We start from the raw sequence: 17,246 nt of genomic DNA on the forward strand, positions 1-17,246 counted from the left end.
GAGATAGGCAGTGGAGTGGGAGTGGAAGGTCACGGAACACCATTGCTGCAGCCGGCAAGGCAGCGGTGCAGCTGCGCATACTGCTAACAGCCCACTATGAACTTAGTGCCATGGGTCGTATAGGTGTCCCCCCAGGGACCCCCCCCTCTAAGTGCCCTCTAGCCCCAGCCGACCCATCATGCGAGTGCCACCTTTTTTTCAATATAAATTTAGAATACCCATCCAATTATGGGGAAATTCAGCGTGGCTAATCCACCTAACCTACACATTTTTGGGTTGTGGGGGTGAAACCCACGCAGACACGGGAAGAATGTGCAAAATCCACACAGGCAGTGACCTGGGGCCGGGATTGAACCCAGGTCCTCAGCGCCAGAGGCAACAGTGCTAACCATTGTGCCACCAGGCCACCCACAATGAGTGTCATCTTGTTCGCTGGGATGGTATGTGTGGGGATCGTAATGTGTATATGCGGCTACAGCTTGTCAGCCTCCCGAGTGACCATCACGAACCTGGTGAATCCCGCACTGTTTTTCATTGGAATCAATTGTGTTCCACCGGTGTCAGTGCCAGCCCCTCCACAGTGCCGGAATCGGTCCAGGTGTAGTGCCAGTTTTGCTGTTGTGAAAGTTGACGAACTCTGCGTTGGCATCAATGCATAGTCTCAGGAACGGAGTATCCCGCCCAACGCGATGTGGACATGCAACGGTAATTACTAGCTGAGGCCCATTTAGACCTGAACCGTGCGGTGCAGATAGCCATCTTCAGAGAAAGTGCCGAACAAGGGGTACAGGAACTCTAGGGACTGGTGGCGCTCAGTCTGGGAAGCAAAAGTGAGTGCCAGTCATACTCGATTAGAACTGAGGAAGCCAGTCACCGGCAGTGGTACAGCTACTCCGGGTAGTTGGGCACTGGGTATGCTGGTGCCCTGCACTCCCGCTGGGGTCTGGGTACCTTGGCACTGCCATCCTGATACCATGGCACTGCTGCCTGGGCACCCAGACAGTGCTGCTCTGGCACTGCAAGTGTGCTCTGGTGATACTGCCAGGCTGGCAGGGGCACTGGCAAGGTGATAGGCTGGCAGTGCTAAGGTGCCAGGTTGACACTGTCAGGAATCAAGCACGGAGATGTCCTGCTGTTATATGGTGGTGTGGATTAATTGGGAAGGGGGGTGCTCGAGGACCCCCAGCAGGTAAGTTGGAGTGCTGGAGGTGCCTTGTAGAAGCTAGCTATTTTCTATAGGTAGAAGATAGCTATTTAACATTTAGCCCCTAATCTATTAAATACCATTTTAAAACTCACTCATAACCTCAGGTCATTTCAAAACACACATTCAGCATTTCAAAACAACGCTTCAACAGAACACGGAAACAGATAGATTAAAACAGCATTCTTATTCAGCTAACAAATTCATTTGCAAGATAAAGTGACCAAGGACAGGGCAGTCTCCGTGACAACAGGGCAGGAACATAAAGGCGCTATTGTCCTCAGAAGAATCCAGTTCAAGCAGCTTGCGATAAGGAAGCCGAATTGCATTCCATAAGCTCATACAAGAATACATTTTAGGTTAATATTGCCTATTATTGAGTGACAACTAACCCTCAAATCAAACTCATTTGATGTTAATCCAAACCAATTAGAATTACATTGGGGTGTAGATAGATGGCTAAAGTCTGTTATGATTTGGGATAACCGTGATGGATTTTCGGCCGTCTCTCTCTCTCTTTCATGAATCATCTATACTTTGACTTCTATTCCCTATCTTCCTGTCTTTCATATTTCATTTTCAGACTTTGACTTTTAACATTATTGCGAGATGTTTGCCTCAGCAAGAAAATCATTTCTGTGATTGTTTGAAAGTTCAATTGTCTACAAATTGCCTCTCTGTGAGTCCAACTTATTAGAGAGTAAGACTTTTCAATGACTCTCAATTGTATTCAATAGAGGCAAATAAAACAGATTCTTATTTGCACCTGAGAGTTTTAACTTCAATTTCTCCTGAGTTTTAGTAATCGCAAAGTGCTGCTAAAACCGCATGGTAGATCTAACAACTGGCGTAGTCTTGGCAGGAGGGGAGGAGCTCTAAGACGGCATCGGAGAGGTTCGGGAACCTTCGGGAATAATTGGAGGAGGCCCAGGTGGACAGAAGATTCAAGGACAATCGGCTAGGCTCGGGTAAGAAATATCTTTTTCACCCATTAATGGTCTTAAAAACCGCATCAATCAGTGCTTCGAGCCCTGGAAAAGACATTTTTATAGACTGTGTTAAATAAAACTAGTGCTGGTCGTTGAGACTAACATAAAACGTGACTGAATGAATAATCACGGCAGTGTACAGAGATTACACACAGTTAGCGACCAAGAAAGGTTGAATTTATGGCTGAAACAGATACTAAGATAAATTCAGAGCCTTTAGATGGCAGAAAACTACTCCCCACGACGTCCAAGGGAGGTAGTGGTTTACCAGGTGTCTCTATTGATGATATATTGGGTGATTTTGGGTCTTTCATTTGTAGACAATTTGATCTATGTGAAATCTCAAGAAAAATCGAAACAAAATATGATATCCCCAGAGTCCCTCGATAATATCAAGAGGGCATGGGGAAAATACACACGATTACACGGTGCAGAACATGCAAAATGGTCCCTGGTAATTATGGGACAAATGCGCAGACAGCAAGAAATAACTATTAAAAATAAGTCTACTAAAGATCAACTAATTGCAGTTGTTGAGGAATTACAAGATGCAAAATCCAAACTTGGGGGAATTATGATGAAATTAGAACAGGATTGGAAAACTAAACCTTTAAAGTCCAGCAGCTATCTTTTCAAATTGAGGAATTGCAACATAAAGTGCTTGAAATGGAGTCAAAATACCAATAGTTGCAGTCAAAAACTGAGTGAATTGAAATTGAAAATTGCAGGTTAATCAAAGAAAGATGTTTTAGAAGGCGAAATGAACAAAATCCTGACAGATAGTCTTGCAACTCATAATTTAAACCAAAGTTCAGCTCAGATTCGACAAGCAGCTGAACAAACAGCTCAAATTCAGCAAACAGCCCCAGTGGCACAATCGGCGATTGCACAGCCGAGATCGAGTGTAAGGACTAAATTAAAATCTAAAGTTCCTTTGCCAGTTGAATCAGATGAAGATAGTGATGCAACAAGCTTTCCTACAATGCAAAATACTAAATTAATTAGACTAACCCCTTTAAAATGCAAACAGATTAGAGTTGAAAGCAAGAAAGTAGAAGAGGAAGGTGAAACTGTCACTAAAAACATATTTGACCACCATTGGATTCATGAACCAGCAGACCCTGAAAAATTGACAGTTAGTCCAAAGATCTTCAACACCCTAAAGAGGGTGGTATGACCACATGGAGTCAACTTCACAGATTACAATCCGTTTATCATCTCCACCCATTTGATGGGGTATAAATTCTGACGATTGTAGTAGGCATTCGTGCCAGTGCAACTCTTGGAATAGAGGTAGAAATTGCCCTCAGAGAGGATTTGCAAAATTTAGAAGCTGGTTGGCTGGCGATCAAAAATTGGCTTGTAAAATTTCGCCCCTCCAGAATTAATTGGTCCAAGATCACATCTTGCATTCAAAAATATAATGAAGATATTCAGGATTTCGAAGAAAGATTTTTACATACTTGGATAGAACACTCAGGAATGACACTTGCACGTGAAACTGACACATGGCACACAAGCACTTTAAGTCCATTTCAAACGGCTTTTATAGCCGGTGTTAAACCTGAAGTTTCTGCTGCCTTGAATTTGGTTTTACCGGCTTGGGCCACAGCTGGTAGATATCGGGACATAGTTGACCGATGCATTCAGATAGACCGTGGTTTGCACAACCAGGCAATCTTTAACACTGCAGCTGCTCAAATGCAGCCCATGGTACCTTTTGCTCAAATTCAGCCTATGTTACCCTTTGCTCAATTTCAGCCAATGTTACCTGCTGCTCCAGAAGCAGATGTTGCTCTACCCGCTGCACCAGTGGCGGCTGTTGCAGCGCCTGCAGGAATATCAGCCGTAACTACAATTTCACCACAAGCATCAGGGCAAACATGTACCCTTGCTCCATTAAAATCTCGTAAGAAAATACCACAATGTCTTTTCTGAGATAGAGTAGGACAGTGGATGGCAACATGCAATCATAAACAATGGATGGATTGGAGAGATGATAATGAAGTAGACAATGTTCATTACAATACGTTTCCACTTTGTGGTCAATCACGTAATGCGCACAAACAAGACGCACCTAGGGTTACGTCCCAACAAGACACCCAGACTTGTGTCCAGGGATTCTAGACCCTCCCAGCCATTTCAACGTAGGGAGGAGCCTTTCCCACATAGGGACGAGCCGTACCCACGTAGGGACGTACACGGTGACGATAGTGCTATGAATGAACTGTTGAAAAGCTGTCCTCCAGCTCAAAGACGTTCTCTGTATGATAATTCAAAAAACTACTAGACCCCATTCTTGATTATTCTCTCCATTTTTCTCTACATGCACTTTTGGAACAGAAAAATGATGGACTATATATTTCACTAAGAGTGGGAGGTATTCATATTGATTTCTTAGTTGACGTTGGAGCTGAACTTACCTGTGTTACTGAACAGAATGCTGCTTTCTTTCCCCTAACTGCAGGAAAAATTAACGCTTTTGCTGCAGGAGGAGGTTCTATTACTCTTCGGCAGACTAAACCACTGCTTTTAGAATTTGGACCACATAAACTGATGGCATCAATATGGGTAGGTCTGGTAACACAAGCACTTCTAGGTATGGACATCTTATCACAACTAAATTCTTCACTCAATTTCAATAATGGAAAAATCACCTGGTCCATTAGACACAGGGGCTGTTTAGCACAGGGCTAAATCGCTGGCTTTGAAAGCTGACCAAGGCAGGCTAGCAGCACCGTTCGATTCCGAACAGGTGCCGGAATGTGGCGACTAGGGGCTTTCCACAGTAACTTCATTTGAAGCCGACTTGTGACAGTAAGCATTTCACATCAAAAAAGATGAAATACATAATCATCCAATTTGTGCAAAAGATAAAAATGATTGTGGTCTTTTTAAATGGAACCAGTCACTTTCACGGGATCCGCTCCACCTTGTACCAAACAATACCCTATTAATTGAACTTCAATTCAAGGCATTCTACCTATAATAGAACAACTTGAAGAAAGGGGTATTTTGGTGCGCATTCACAGTTCATCAAACAGCCCTGTATGGCCTGTAAAAAAGGCTAATGGCACATGGTGCCTTACTGTTGACTACAGGAAAGCAAATTAATTCATTGTCAGAAAAGCCCCTTTAGTGGCAGATCCGTCTACAATCTTTAACTCTTTAACTCCTGACCTTCAACGGTTTTCAGTCATTGATATGACAAATGGCTTCTGGTCAGTACCACTAGCTAAGCACGTACAACCATGGTTTGCTCTTACTGTTAATCAACAACAGTACACATGGACTAGACTACCGCAAGGTTTTCACAATAGCCCAACTGTTTACCACATGGCTCTGCAGAATCATTTCAGGCAACTGCCTGATCTGCCTTCCACCATTATCCAGTATGTAGATGATGTTCTGATAGCCTCCATCAATAAAGATGATCATGAGAAAGATCTGCAGGTGGTTTTGGACCACCTCAGTAGTAATGGCCACAAAACTAGCTTTGCCAAAGCACAAATTGCCCAGGAAGAAGTTGTTTACTTGGGTCAGAAAATTTCCAAAGGCAAAAGGGAACTTACTCAGGACAGAACAGCTGCCATCATTAGGCAAGAATTAGGGAGCATAAGATGGGAACAGAAACTGTCAGGGAAAGGCACAAATGAAAAGTGGAGCTTATTCAAGGAACAAATACCGCGTGTCCTTGATAGGTGTGTCCCTGTCAGGCAGGGAGGCAATGACCGTGTGAGGGAACCATGGTTCACAAAAGAGGTTGAATGTCTTGTCAAGAGGAAAAAGGAAGCGTATGTAAGGATGAGAAAACAAGGTTCAGTTGGGTCGCTTGAGGATTACAAGGTAGCAAGGAATAAGCTAAAATAAAGGGCTTAAGAGAGCTAGGAGGGGGCATGAGAAGTCCTTGGCGGGTCGGATCAAGGAAAACCCCAAGGCTTTTTACTCTTATGTGAGAAATAAAAGAATGACCAGGGTGAGGTTAGGGCCAGTCAAGGACAGTAGTGGGAACTTGTGCATGGAGTCAGAAGAGATAGGAGAGGCGTTGAATGAATGCTTCAGTGTTCACCAAGGGGAGGGGCCATGTTTTTGAGGATGAGAGTGTGATACAGGCGGGTAGGCTGGAGGAGGCAGATGTTCTGAGGGAGGATGTATGAGCAATTTTGAAAAACCTTAGGGTCGACAAGTCCCCTGGGGCAGATGGGATATATCCTAGGATTCTTTGGGAGGCAAGGGATGAGATTTCAGAGCCTTTGGCTTTGATCTTTGGGCCCTCACTGTCCATGGGGATAGTGCCAGAGGACTTGAGAGTGGCGAATGTTGTTCCTCTGTTTAAGAAAGGGAAAAGGAATGACCCTGGTAATTATAGGCCGGTTAGTCTTACTTCGGTGGTCGGTAAGTTAATGGAAAAGGTTCTGAAGGTTAGGATTTATGACCATTTGGAAAGATGCAGCTTAATCCGGGATAGTCAACACGAATTCGTGAAGGGGAAGTCTTGCCTCACAAATTTGATTGAAGTCTTTGAGGAGGTAACTAAGTGTGTAGATGAAGGTAGAGCAGTTGATGTCATATACATGGATTTCCGTAAGACGTTTGATAAGGTTCCCATGGTCGGCTCATGAAGAAAGTAAGGTGTGGGATAGAGGGAAATTTGGCCAATTGGATAAGTAACTGGCTATCACATAGAAGACAGAGGGTGGTGGTGGACTGGAAAATTTTCAGACTGGAGACCAGTTGCCAACTGTGTATCACAGGGAGCAGTGCTGGGTTCTCTGCTATTTGTGATTTTTATCAATGACTTGGAGGAGGGGGCTGAAGGGTGGGTCAGTAAATTTGCTGATGACACCAAGATTGGTGGAGTAGTGGATGGAGTGGAGGAGGGCTGTTGTAGGCTGCAAAGAGACATTGATAGGATGCACAGCTGGGCCTAAAAATGGCAGATGGAGTTTAACCCTGATAAGTGCGAGGTGATTCATTTTGATAGGATAAATTTGAATGCGGATTACAGGGTCGACGGCAGGGTTCTGAGGAATGTGGAGGAACAGAGAGATCTTGAGGTTCATGTCCACAGATCTCTGAAGGTTGTCACTCAAGTGGATAGAGCCGTGAAGAAGGCTTATAGTGTGTTAGCGTTTATTAACAGGGGGCTTGAGTTTAAGAGCCATGGGGTTATGCTGCAACTGTATATGACCCTGGTGAGACCACATTTGGAATATTGTGTGCAGTTCTGGTCACCACACTATAGGAAGGATGTGGAAGCATCGGGAAGCGTGCAAAGGAGATTTACCAGGATGCTGCCTGGTTTGGAGGGTAGGTTTATGAGGAAAGGTTGAGGGAGCTAGGGCTTTTCTCTTTGGAGCAGAGGAGGATGAGAGGCAATTTAATAGAGGTTTATAAGATGATGCGGGGGAGAGATAGAGTGGACATTCAGAGACTACTTCCTCGGGTTGATGTAGCTGTTACAAGGGGGCATAACTATAAGGTTCATGTGGGAGATATAGGAGGGATGTCCGAGGTAGGTTCTTTACTCAGAGAGTGGTTAGGGTGTGGAATGGACTGCCTGCTGTGATAGTGGAGTCGGACACTTTCGGAACTTTCAAGCGGTTATTGGATAGGTACATGGAGCACACCAGAATGACAGGGAGTGGGATAGCTTGATCTTGGTTTCGGACAAAGCTCGGCACAACATCGAGGGCCGAAGGACCTGTTCTGTGCTGTACTGTTCTATGTTTTATCAAAGCAGCTAAAGAACCCTCAACTGTACAGGAAGTAAATCCTTTTGGGGACTCTGTAATTTTAACAGAAATTGGATTGATTCTTACACTCAGTTATCCCAACCATTGAATGATCTTTTAAAAGGAAACAGAAAATCAAAGTATCTCAATTTAGAACAGAAGCAATCATTTCTAAATTGGAAAAAGGTCCTGTGTTCAGCACCAGCCTTAGGTATTCCAAACAACGGAAAACCTTTTGCCATGTTTGTTCATGAAAAAGATGGTTACATGACTGCAGTATTAGCTCAGGAACATGGTGATCTGTTAAGACCGGTTGGATACTATTCCCTGAAACTTGACAATGTGGCACTAGCATTTGGCAGATGTTTACGAGCCTTGGAAGCCACATGTTGAGCTGTAATGGCAACATCAGGGCTTGTCCTAGACCAAAAGTTAACCATTAAATGTCCACACTCAGTCCATTCTCTACTATCCATGAACAGAGTGCCACAAGTTACATCAGCTAGATGGACTAAGATGGACAGCAGTTTTGGAAGCTCTCAACCTATATTTTCACAGAGCCAGTCCTGTAAACCCGTCATCTTTGCTCTCGCTTCCCAAGGAACAAAGGCAGGGGTGGGAGAAGGGCATGACTGAGTGTAAATAATAGAGGAAATGGAAGAAGTACGCTTAGTCGAAGAAAAGCCACTACAGAACCCAGATTTCATCCTATTCACTGATGGTTCCTCTTTTATTGACAAGGATATTAGAAAAGCTGGGGCAGTCACAAGCCCATACCAAGTATTAGCTGAAGGAAGTTTGCCCCCAGATACATCAGCTCAGCAGGCCGAATTAAAGGCACTAACAGAAGCATGTCATATGACAAGAGATAAAACTGCTAACATCTATACTGACTCCAGATATGGTTTTGGAGTAGCACATTGTGGTAGTATGCATTAGGGGTCATGTGGGACTGTGAAGCCGTGATGCCATTGGCTGACAGATCCCGGGTCCTGGTTGGCTGTTGATCTCTAGCTCCGCCCTGAAGGCGGAGTATAAGAACCAGGAGTTCTCCCCGCAGCTCCAGTCTGTTGCTGAACTGCGGGGAACAAGTCACGCTTAATAAAGCCTCATCGACTTCATCTCTATTCGTCTCTCGTAAGTCATTGTGCGCTACAATTTATTAAGCATGCTTAAAGGACTATGGAGCTCAGGATCGCCCCAGAATGCCTGCGGATCAGCCCCCACGCAGTGAACTCAGCAGCAGTTTTTAAACACTGGCAGACTTGTTTCGAAGGCTACCTCCGAACGGCCCCCGGCCGGATCACAGAAGACCAGAAACTGCAGGTCCTGCATTCGAGGGTAAGCCCGGAAATTTACCCTCTCATAGAAGACGCAGAGGATTTCCAGACGGCGTTCGCAGCACTAAAGAGCGTCTACGTTCGCCCAGTAAACCAGGTCTACGCACGCTACCAACTCGCAACGAGACAGCAAAGTCCCGGAGAATCGCTAGACGAATTCTACGCCGCGCTGCTAATTTTGGGACGGGCCTGCAGCTGCCCGCCGGTAAACACGGCTGAACACACGGACATGTTAATTCGCGATGCGTTTGTGGCAGGTATGAACTCTCCCCAAATCCGCCAAAGACTGTTAGAAAAAGAGTCGCTAGGACTCTCAGAGGCACGGGCCCTTGCAGCTTCCCTAGATGTGGCCGCGCAAAACGCCCGCGCATACGGCCCCGATCGCGCGGCAGCCCCTTGGGCTCCGTGGACCCCCGTCGCGACAAACCCCCCCCTCACAGGCTTGCGCGGTTCAGACGCCAGGTCATCCCGGGGGGGCCCGCTGCTATTTCTGCGGGCAGGCGAAACACCCCCGGCAGCACTGCCCGGCCCGCGCACCGATTTGCAAGAGCTGCGGCAAAAAGGGCCATTTCGCGGCTGTATGCCGGTCCCGGGGGGTCGCCGCTGTCCCCGGAGAAGAAAGAGTCCAGCGCATCCCAAACGCTCCCCAACCCCCCCAGCGCCCCATGTGCGACCCGCAGGCGCCGCCATTTTGGGTCCCGGCCACCACGAGGGGAGGATGGGCGCTGCAATCTTGTGACCCCCCAGCCATGTACGATGCATGGGGCGGCCATTTTGTCCACCGGTGCCGCCATCTTGGGACCCCCCCAGCCATGTGCGATGCATGGGGGCGGCCATTTTGTCCACCCCGCCGCCATCTTGGACGGACCCCAGCATCGACGGCTCCACGGGGTTCGAAGAAGACGCTGAGACACTTCGACCACATCTGGCCTCGGTGACGCTGGACCAAGCACGGCCCCGGACGCTCCAGACGACGACAACAACGGTGCTGATCAACGGACACGAGACACCGTGCCTGACCGACTCCGGGAGCACCGAAAGTTTCATCCACCCCGACACGGTAAGACGCTGTTTCTTGACCATCCGCCCAAGTCTGCAAAAGATTTCCCAAGCTGCAGGATCCCACTCCGTACAGATCAAAGGGTTCTGCATAGTGACCCTAACGGTGCAAGGGAGGGAGTTTAAAAACTACAGGCTCTACGTCCTTCCCCAACTCTGCGCGCCCACATTACTGGGATTAGACTTCCAGTGCAACCTGCAGAGCCTAACATTCCAATTCAGTGGCCCAATACCCCCACTCACTATCTGCGGCCTCGCAACCCTCAAAGTTGAACCCCCATCCTTGTTTGCAAACGTCACCCCGGATTGCAAACCCGTCGCCACTAGGAGCAGACGGTACAGCGCCCAGGACCGGACATTTATTCGGTCCGAAGTCCAGCGGTTGCTGAAGGAAGGCATAAGCCAGGCCAGCAATAGTCCCTGGAGAGCACAGGTGGTAGTAGTAAAGACAGGGGAGAAGCAAAGGATGGTCATAGACTATAGCCAGACCATCAACAGGTACACACAGCTAGATGCGTACCCTCTCCCCCGCATATCCGACATGGTCAATCGGATTGCCCAATATAAGGTCTTCTCCACCGTGGACCTCAAGTCCGCCTACCACCAGCTCCCTATCCGCCCAAGTGACCGCAAGTACACAGCCTTCGAGGCAGATGGGCGACTATACCACTTCCTAAGGGTCCCATTTGGTGTCACAAACGGGGTCTCGGTCTTCCAACGGGAGATGGACCGAATGGTTCATCAACACGGGTTGCAGGCCACGTTCCCGTATCTCGACAACGTAACCATCTGCGGCCACGATCAGCAGGACCACGATGCCAACCTCCAAAAATTCCTCCAGACCGCTAAAGCCTTGAACCTCACATACAACGAGGACAAGTGAGTGTTTAGCACAAACCGGCTAGCCATCTTGGGATGTGAAGTGCGCAATGGGATAATAGGCCCCGACCCCGAACGCATGCGCCCCCTCATGGAATTTCCGCTCCCCCACTGCTCCAAAGCCCTGAAACGCTGCCTGGGGTTCTTTTCATATTATGCCCAGTGGGTCCCCCAGTACGCAGACAAGGCCCGCCCCCTAATACAGACCACTACCTTCCCCCTGTCGACAGAGGCTCGCCAGGCCTTCAGCCGCATCAAAGCGGATATCGCAAAGGCCACGATGCGCGCCATCGACGAGTCCCTCCCCTTCCAAGTCGAGAGCGACGCCTCCGACGTAGCTCTGGCGGCCACCCTTAACCAAGCGGGCAGACCCGTGGCCTTTTTCTCCCAAACCCTCCACGCCTCAGAAATCCGCCACTCCTCAGTGGAAAAGGAAGCCCAAGCCATAGTGGAAGCTGTGCGACATTGGAGGCATTACCTGGCCAGCAGGAGATTCACTCTCCTCACTGACCAACGGTTGGTAGCTTTCATGTTCGATAATGCACAGCGGGGCAAAATTAAAAATGACAAGATCTTAAGGTGGAGGATCGAGCTCTCCACCTTCAACTACGAGATCTTGTACCGTCCCGGAAAACTGAACGAGCCGTCCGATGCCCTATCCCGCGGCACATGTGCCAACGCACAAACAGACCGTCTCCAAACCCTCCACGAGGACCTCTGCCACCCGGGGGTCACTTGGTTCTACCATTTTATAAAGTCCCGCAACCTCCCCTACTCCGTGGAGGAGGTCCGTACAGTCACCAGGTACTGCCACATCTGCGCAGAGTGCAAACCGCACTTTTTTAGGCCGGATAGAGCGCACCTGATCAAGGCTTCCCGTCCCTTTGAACGCCTCGGTCTGGATTTCAAAGGGCCCCTCCCCTCCACCGACCGCAACACATACTTCCTGAACGTGGTGGACGAGTACTCTCGTTTCCCTTTCGCCATCCCCTGCCCCGACATGACAGCGGCCACAGTTATTAAAGCCCTTAGCACCATATTCACACTGTTCGGTTGCCCCGCATATATCCATAGCGACAGGGGGTCCTCCTTCATGAGTGACGAGCTGCGCCAGTTCCTGCTCAGCAAGGGTATAGCCTCGAGCAGGACGACCAGCTACAACCCCCGGGGGAACGGGCAAGTAGAGAGGGAGAACGGCACGGTCTGGAAGACCGTCCTACTGGCCCTACGGTACAGGGACCTCCCAGTTTCACGGTGGCAGGAGGTCCTCCCGGACGCTCTCCACTCCATCCGGTCGCTGCTGTGTACCACCACTAATCAAACGCCTCATGAGCGCCTCCTTGTCTTCCCCAGGAAGTCCTCCGGAACGTCGCTGCCGACCTGGCTGGCGGTCCCAGGACCCGTTGGTCGAGAGGGTTCACCTCCTCCACGCGAACCCGCAGTACGCCTACGTGGCGTACCCCGACGGCCGACAGGACACGGTCTCCCTGCGAGACCTGGCGCCCGCCGGCAACACACACACCCCCCCGACACCGATCACCCCCTCCCTGCCACCGGCGCACCCCGCGACCGCCCCCTTCCCGGGAGGATCGGTCCTCCTCCCATGTCCGACCAGGAGGGAAGCAGAAGCAGACACCGTAAAGCTCCCGGAGACGACAACGCTGGAACAAGCACCTGCACCACCACCGGGGCTGAGGCGATCGACAAGGAAGACCAGACCGACCGCTCGACTCGTGGCATCGGTGTAACACAAGAATGTTGTGGGACTATAACGAGAAGGTTCTGTTCCTCTTACGAATATTGTAAATAGTTCACAAACCCTGTACATAGCCCAGTGTAGGGCAAAGTGTAGGGCACTGTTATGACATGCAAAAAGTTTTTTTCCTCCCAGGACCAGCCTTGTAAACCCCTACCACCATGCGAAGCACCACCCCGCCGGGTTCATTTTTAACAAGGGGTGAATGTGGTAGTATGCATTAGGGGTCATGTGGGACTGTGAAGCTGTGATGCCATTGGCTGACAGATCCCGGGTCCTGGTTGGCTGTTGATCTCTAGCTCCGCCCTGAAGGCGGAGTATAAGAACCAGGAGTTCTCCCCGCAGCTCCAGTCTGTTGCTGAACTGCGGGGAACAAGTCACGCTTAATAAAGCCTCATCGACTTCATCTCTATTCGTCTCTCGTAAGTCATTGTGCGCTACACACATGATTTTGGCCATCTGTGTGGAAAAAGAAGATTTTTCACAATAGCAGGTACACCTATCCGAAATGGAAAGGAAGTACGGGATCTTCTAGAAGCTATGGCCTTACTAAAAGAAGTATCAGTTCTAAAATGTAAAGCCCATACTCATGAGGACACTATGGAAGCAAGAGGAAATGCTCTTGCGGACCAAGCAGCAAGGGAAGCTGCCTCCCTTTGTGCCTCTCAATGGCATCAGGAATCGAGTAACATTTACAAATTGGGAATAACCACCTTATTACATGATTTACGTGAAATGCAGGATGTTTGTACAATGGAAGAAAAATGGACATGGTTAAAATCAGGTATTCAACCGTATGAGTTCTCCCAGTGAGACAGAGAAGACAGCCAGAGTGAGACAGCAAAGAGTGAGTTTGGGAATTTGAATCGAGGTGGGAATTGAATTGAATTAAATTGAATCAGTAAGGCAGCTCCTTTTAAATTTCAGGAGTTTAAATTAATTTATATTAAGCTAGTATTGGGCATTGGTCAGTGTAGGTTAACAAGGGCTGCCCCACCCACTCACATAACTGGTTGGCAGTTAAGTGTCAGTCACTTTAATCTACTTTGATCTGAAAGCAGGTGGGGGAGGGGAGTCAATTCAGGACAGTTTAAAAAGAGCCACTTGCAAACTCACTCCCAGTGAGTTCTCCCAGTGAGACAGAGAAGACACAGCCAGAGTGAGACAGCAAAGAGTGAGTTTGGGAATTTGAATCGAGGTGGGAATTCGAAGCTGGGTGGGGAGGAAGTGTTTTTTTTATCCCTGGTAAGTGACTGGTAAGTAGTGTTTCTGTTTTTCTGTTTCTTTTCATTGGTATATATGTATTTTTTTTTTCTTCATTGTTTATTTATTTAGTTAAATTTTGGGGGGGGAAATTGAAATTGTTCAAGTTAACCGAAGGTTTAAGACATGGCAGGAGATCTCAGACCCGTGTCATGCTCCTCGTGTGCGATGTGGGAGCTCAGGGACACGTCCACTGTCCCTGACTCCTTCACGTGCAAGAAGTGTGTCCAGTTGCAGCTCCTGTTAGACCGCTTGACGGCTCTGGAGCTGCGGATGGACTCACTTTGGAGCGTCCGCGATGCTGAGGACGTCGTGGATAGCACGTTTAGCGAGTTGGTCACACCGCAGGTGAAATGTACTGAGGGAGATAGTAAATGGGTGACCAAAAGACAGAGCAAGAGTAGGAAGGCAGTGCAGGTGTCCTCTGCGGTCATCTCCCTGCAAAACAGATATACCGCTTTGGATACTGTTGAGGGAGATGGCTCACCAGGGGAAGGCGGCAGCAGCCAGGTTCATGGCACCGTGGCTGGCTCTGCTGCGCAGCTGGGCAGGAAGAAGAATGGCAGGGCTATAGTGATAGGGGACTCAATTGTAAGGGGAATAGACAGGCGGTTCCGCGGATGAAATCGAGACTCCAGGATGGTATGTTGCCTCCCTGGTGCAAGGGTCAAGGATGTCTCGGAGCGGCTGCAGGACATTCTGGGGGGGGAGGGTGAACAGCCAGCTGTCGTGGTGCAAGTAGGCACCAACGATATAGGTAAAAAACGGGACGAAGTCCTACAAGCTGAATTTAGGGAGCTAGGAGTTAAACTAAAAAGTAGGACCTCAAAGGTAGTAATCTCAGGATTGCTACCAGTGCCACGAGCTAGTCAGAGTAGGAATGTCAGGATAGAGAGGATGAATACATGGCTCGCGAGATGGTGCAAGAGGGAGGGATTTAAATTCCTGGGACATTGGAACCGGTTCTGGGGGAGGTGGGACAAGTACAAACCGGACGGTCTGCACCTGGGCAGGACTGGAACCGATGTCCTAGGGGGGGTGTTTGCTAGAGCTGTTGGGGAGAGTTTAAACTAATGTGGCAGGGGGATGGGAACCGATGCAGGAAGTTGGAAGGGAGTAAAACAGGGACAGAAATAAAAGGCAGTAAGGGGGAAAGTGTAAGGCAGAGAAGCCATAGTCAAAAATCAAAAAGGGCGACAGTACAAGGTACAGTGACTGAGGGGAGCTCAGTGAATAGGACCAGGAATACTAAAAGAAATAAAACGGGAAGTGAAAACATTAATGGTAAGCGATGCGGCAGGTTGTTACAGGAAGATGTGGGTTCGACGACAAGGAAAATTAGGAGAAAGGTTAAGATGAAATACAACTTAGGAGAGGTTACTGATCGAGTTGTTAAGATTAAGAACAGAGGTAAAAAAGCCAACATAAGTGTACTTTACCTGAATGCTCGTAGTATTCGGAATAAGGTAAATGAGTTGATGGCGCAAATCATCGTGAATGACTATGATTTAGCGGCCATTACTGAAACAAGGTTAAAGGATGGTCACGACTGGGAGTTAAATATCCGAGGGTATCAAACTTTTCGGAAGGACAGAGTGGATGGTAAGGGAGGTGGTGTAGCTCTGTTATTTAAGGATGACATCCGGGCAACAGTAAGGGATGACATCGGTGCTATGGAGGATAAGGTTGAATCCATTTGGGTGGAAATCAGGAATAGTAAGGCGAAAAAGTCACTGATAGGAGTAATCTATAGGCCACCAAATAGTAACATTATGGTGGGGCAGGCTATAAACAAAGAAATAACAGATGCATGTAGAAATGGTACAGCAGTTATCATGGGGGATTTTAATCTACATGTTGATTGGTTTAACCAGGTCGGTCAAGGCAGCCTTGAGGAGGAGTTTATAGAATGTATCCGCGATAGTTTCTTCGAACAGTATGTAATGGAACCTACGAGGGAACAAGCGGTCCTAGATCTGGTCCTGTGTAATGAGACAGGATTGATTCAGGATCTCATAGTTAGGGATCCTCTCGGAAGGAGCAATCACAATATGGTGGAATTTAAAATACAGATGGAGGGTGAGAAGGTAAAATCAAGCACTAGTGTTTTGTGCTTAAACAAAGGAGATTACAATGGGATGAGAGAAGAACTAGCTAAGGTAGACTGGGAGCAAAGACTTTATGGTGAAACAGTTGAGGAACAGTGGAGAATCTTCGAAGTGATTTTTCACAGTGCCCAGCAAAGGTTTATACCAACAAAAAGGAAGGACGGTAAAAAGAGGGAAAATCGACCGTGGATATCTAAGGAAATAAGGGAGAGTATCAAATTGAAGGAAAAAACATACAAAGTAGCAAAGATCAGTGGGAGACTAGAGGACTGGGAAATCTTTAGGGGGCAACAGAAAGCTACTAAAAAAGCTATAAAGAAGAGTAAGATAGATTATGAGAGTAAACTTGCTCAGAATATAAAAACAGATAGTAAAAGTTTCTACAAATACATAAAACAAAAAAGAGTGGCTAAGGTAAATATTGGTCCTTTAGAGGATGAGAAGGGAGATTTAATAATGGGAGATGAGGAAATGGCTGAGGAACTGAACAGGTTTTTTGGGTCGGTCTTCACAGTGGAAGACACAAATAACATGCCAGTGACTGATGGAAATGAGGCTATGACAGGTGAGGACCTTGAGAGGATTGTTATCACCAAGGAGGTAGTGATGGGCAAGCTAATGGGGCTAAAGGTAGACAAGTCTCCTGGCCCTGATGGAATGCATCCCAGTGTGCTAAAAGAGATGGCTAGGGAAATTGCAAATGCACTAGTGATAATTTACCAAAATTCACTAGACTCTGGGGTGGTCCTGGCGGATTGGAAATTAGCAAACGTGACACCACTGTTTAAAAAAGGAGGTAGACAGAAAGTGGGTAATTATAGGCCAGTGAGCTTAACTTCGGTAGTAGGGAAGATGCTGGAATCTATCATCAAGGAAGAAATAGCGAGGCATCTGGATGGAAATTGTCCCATTG

Source organism: Scyliorhinus torazame, chromosome 5, assembly GCF_047496885.1.
Source record: "Scyliorhinus torazame isolate Kashiwa2021f chromosome 5, sScyTor2.1, whole genome shotgun sequence".
NCBI classification, from domain to species: Eukaryota; Metazoa; Chordata; class Chondrichthyes; order Carcharhiniformes; family Scyliorhinidae; genus Scyliorhinus; species Scyliorhinus torazame.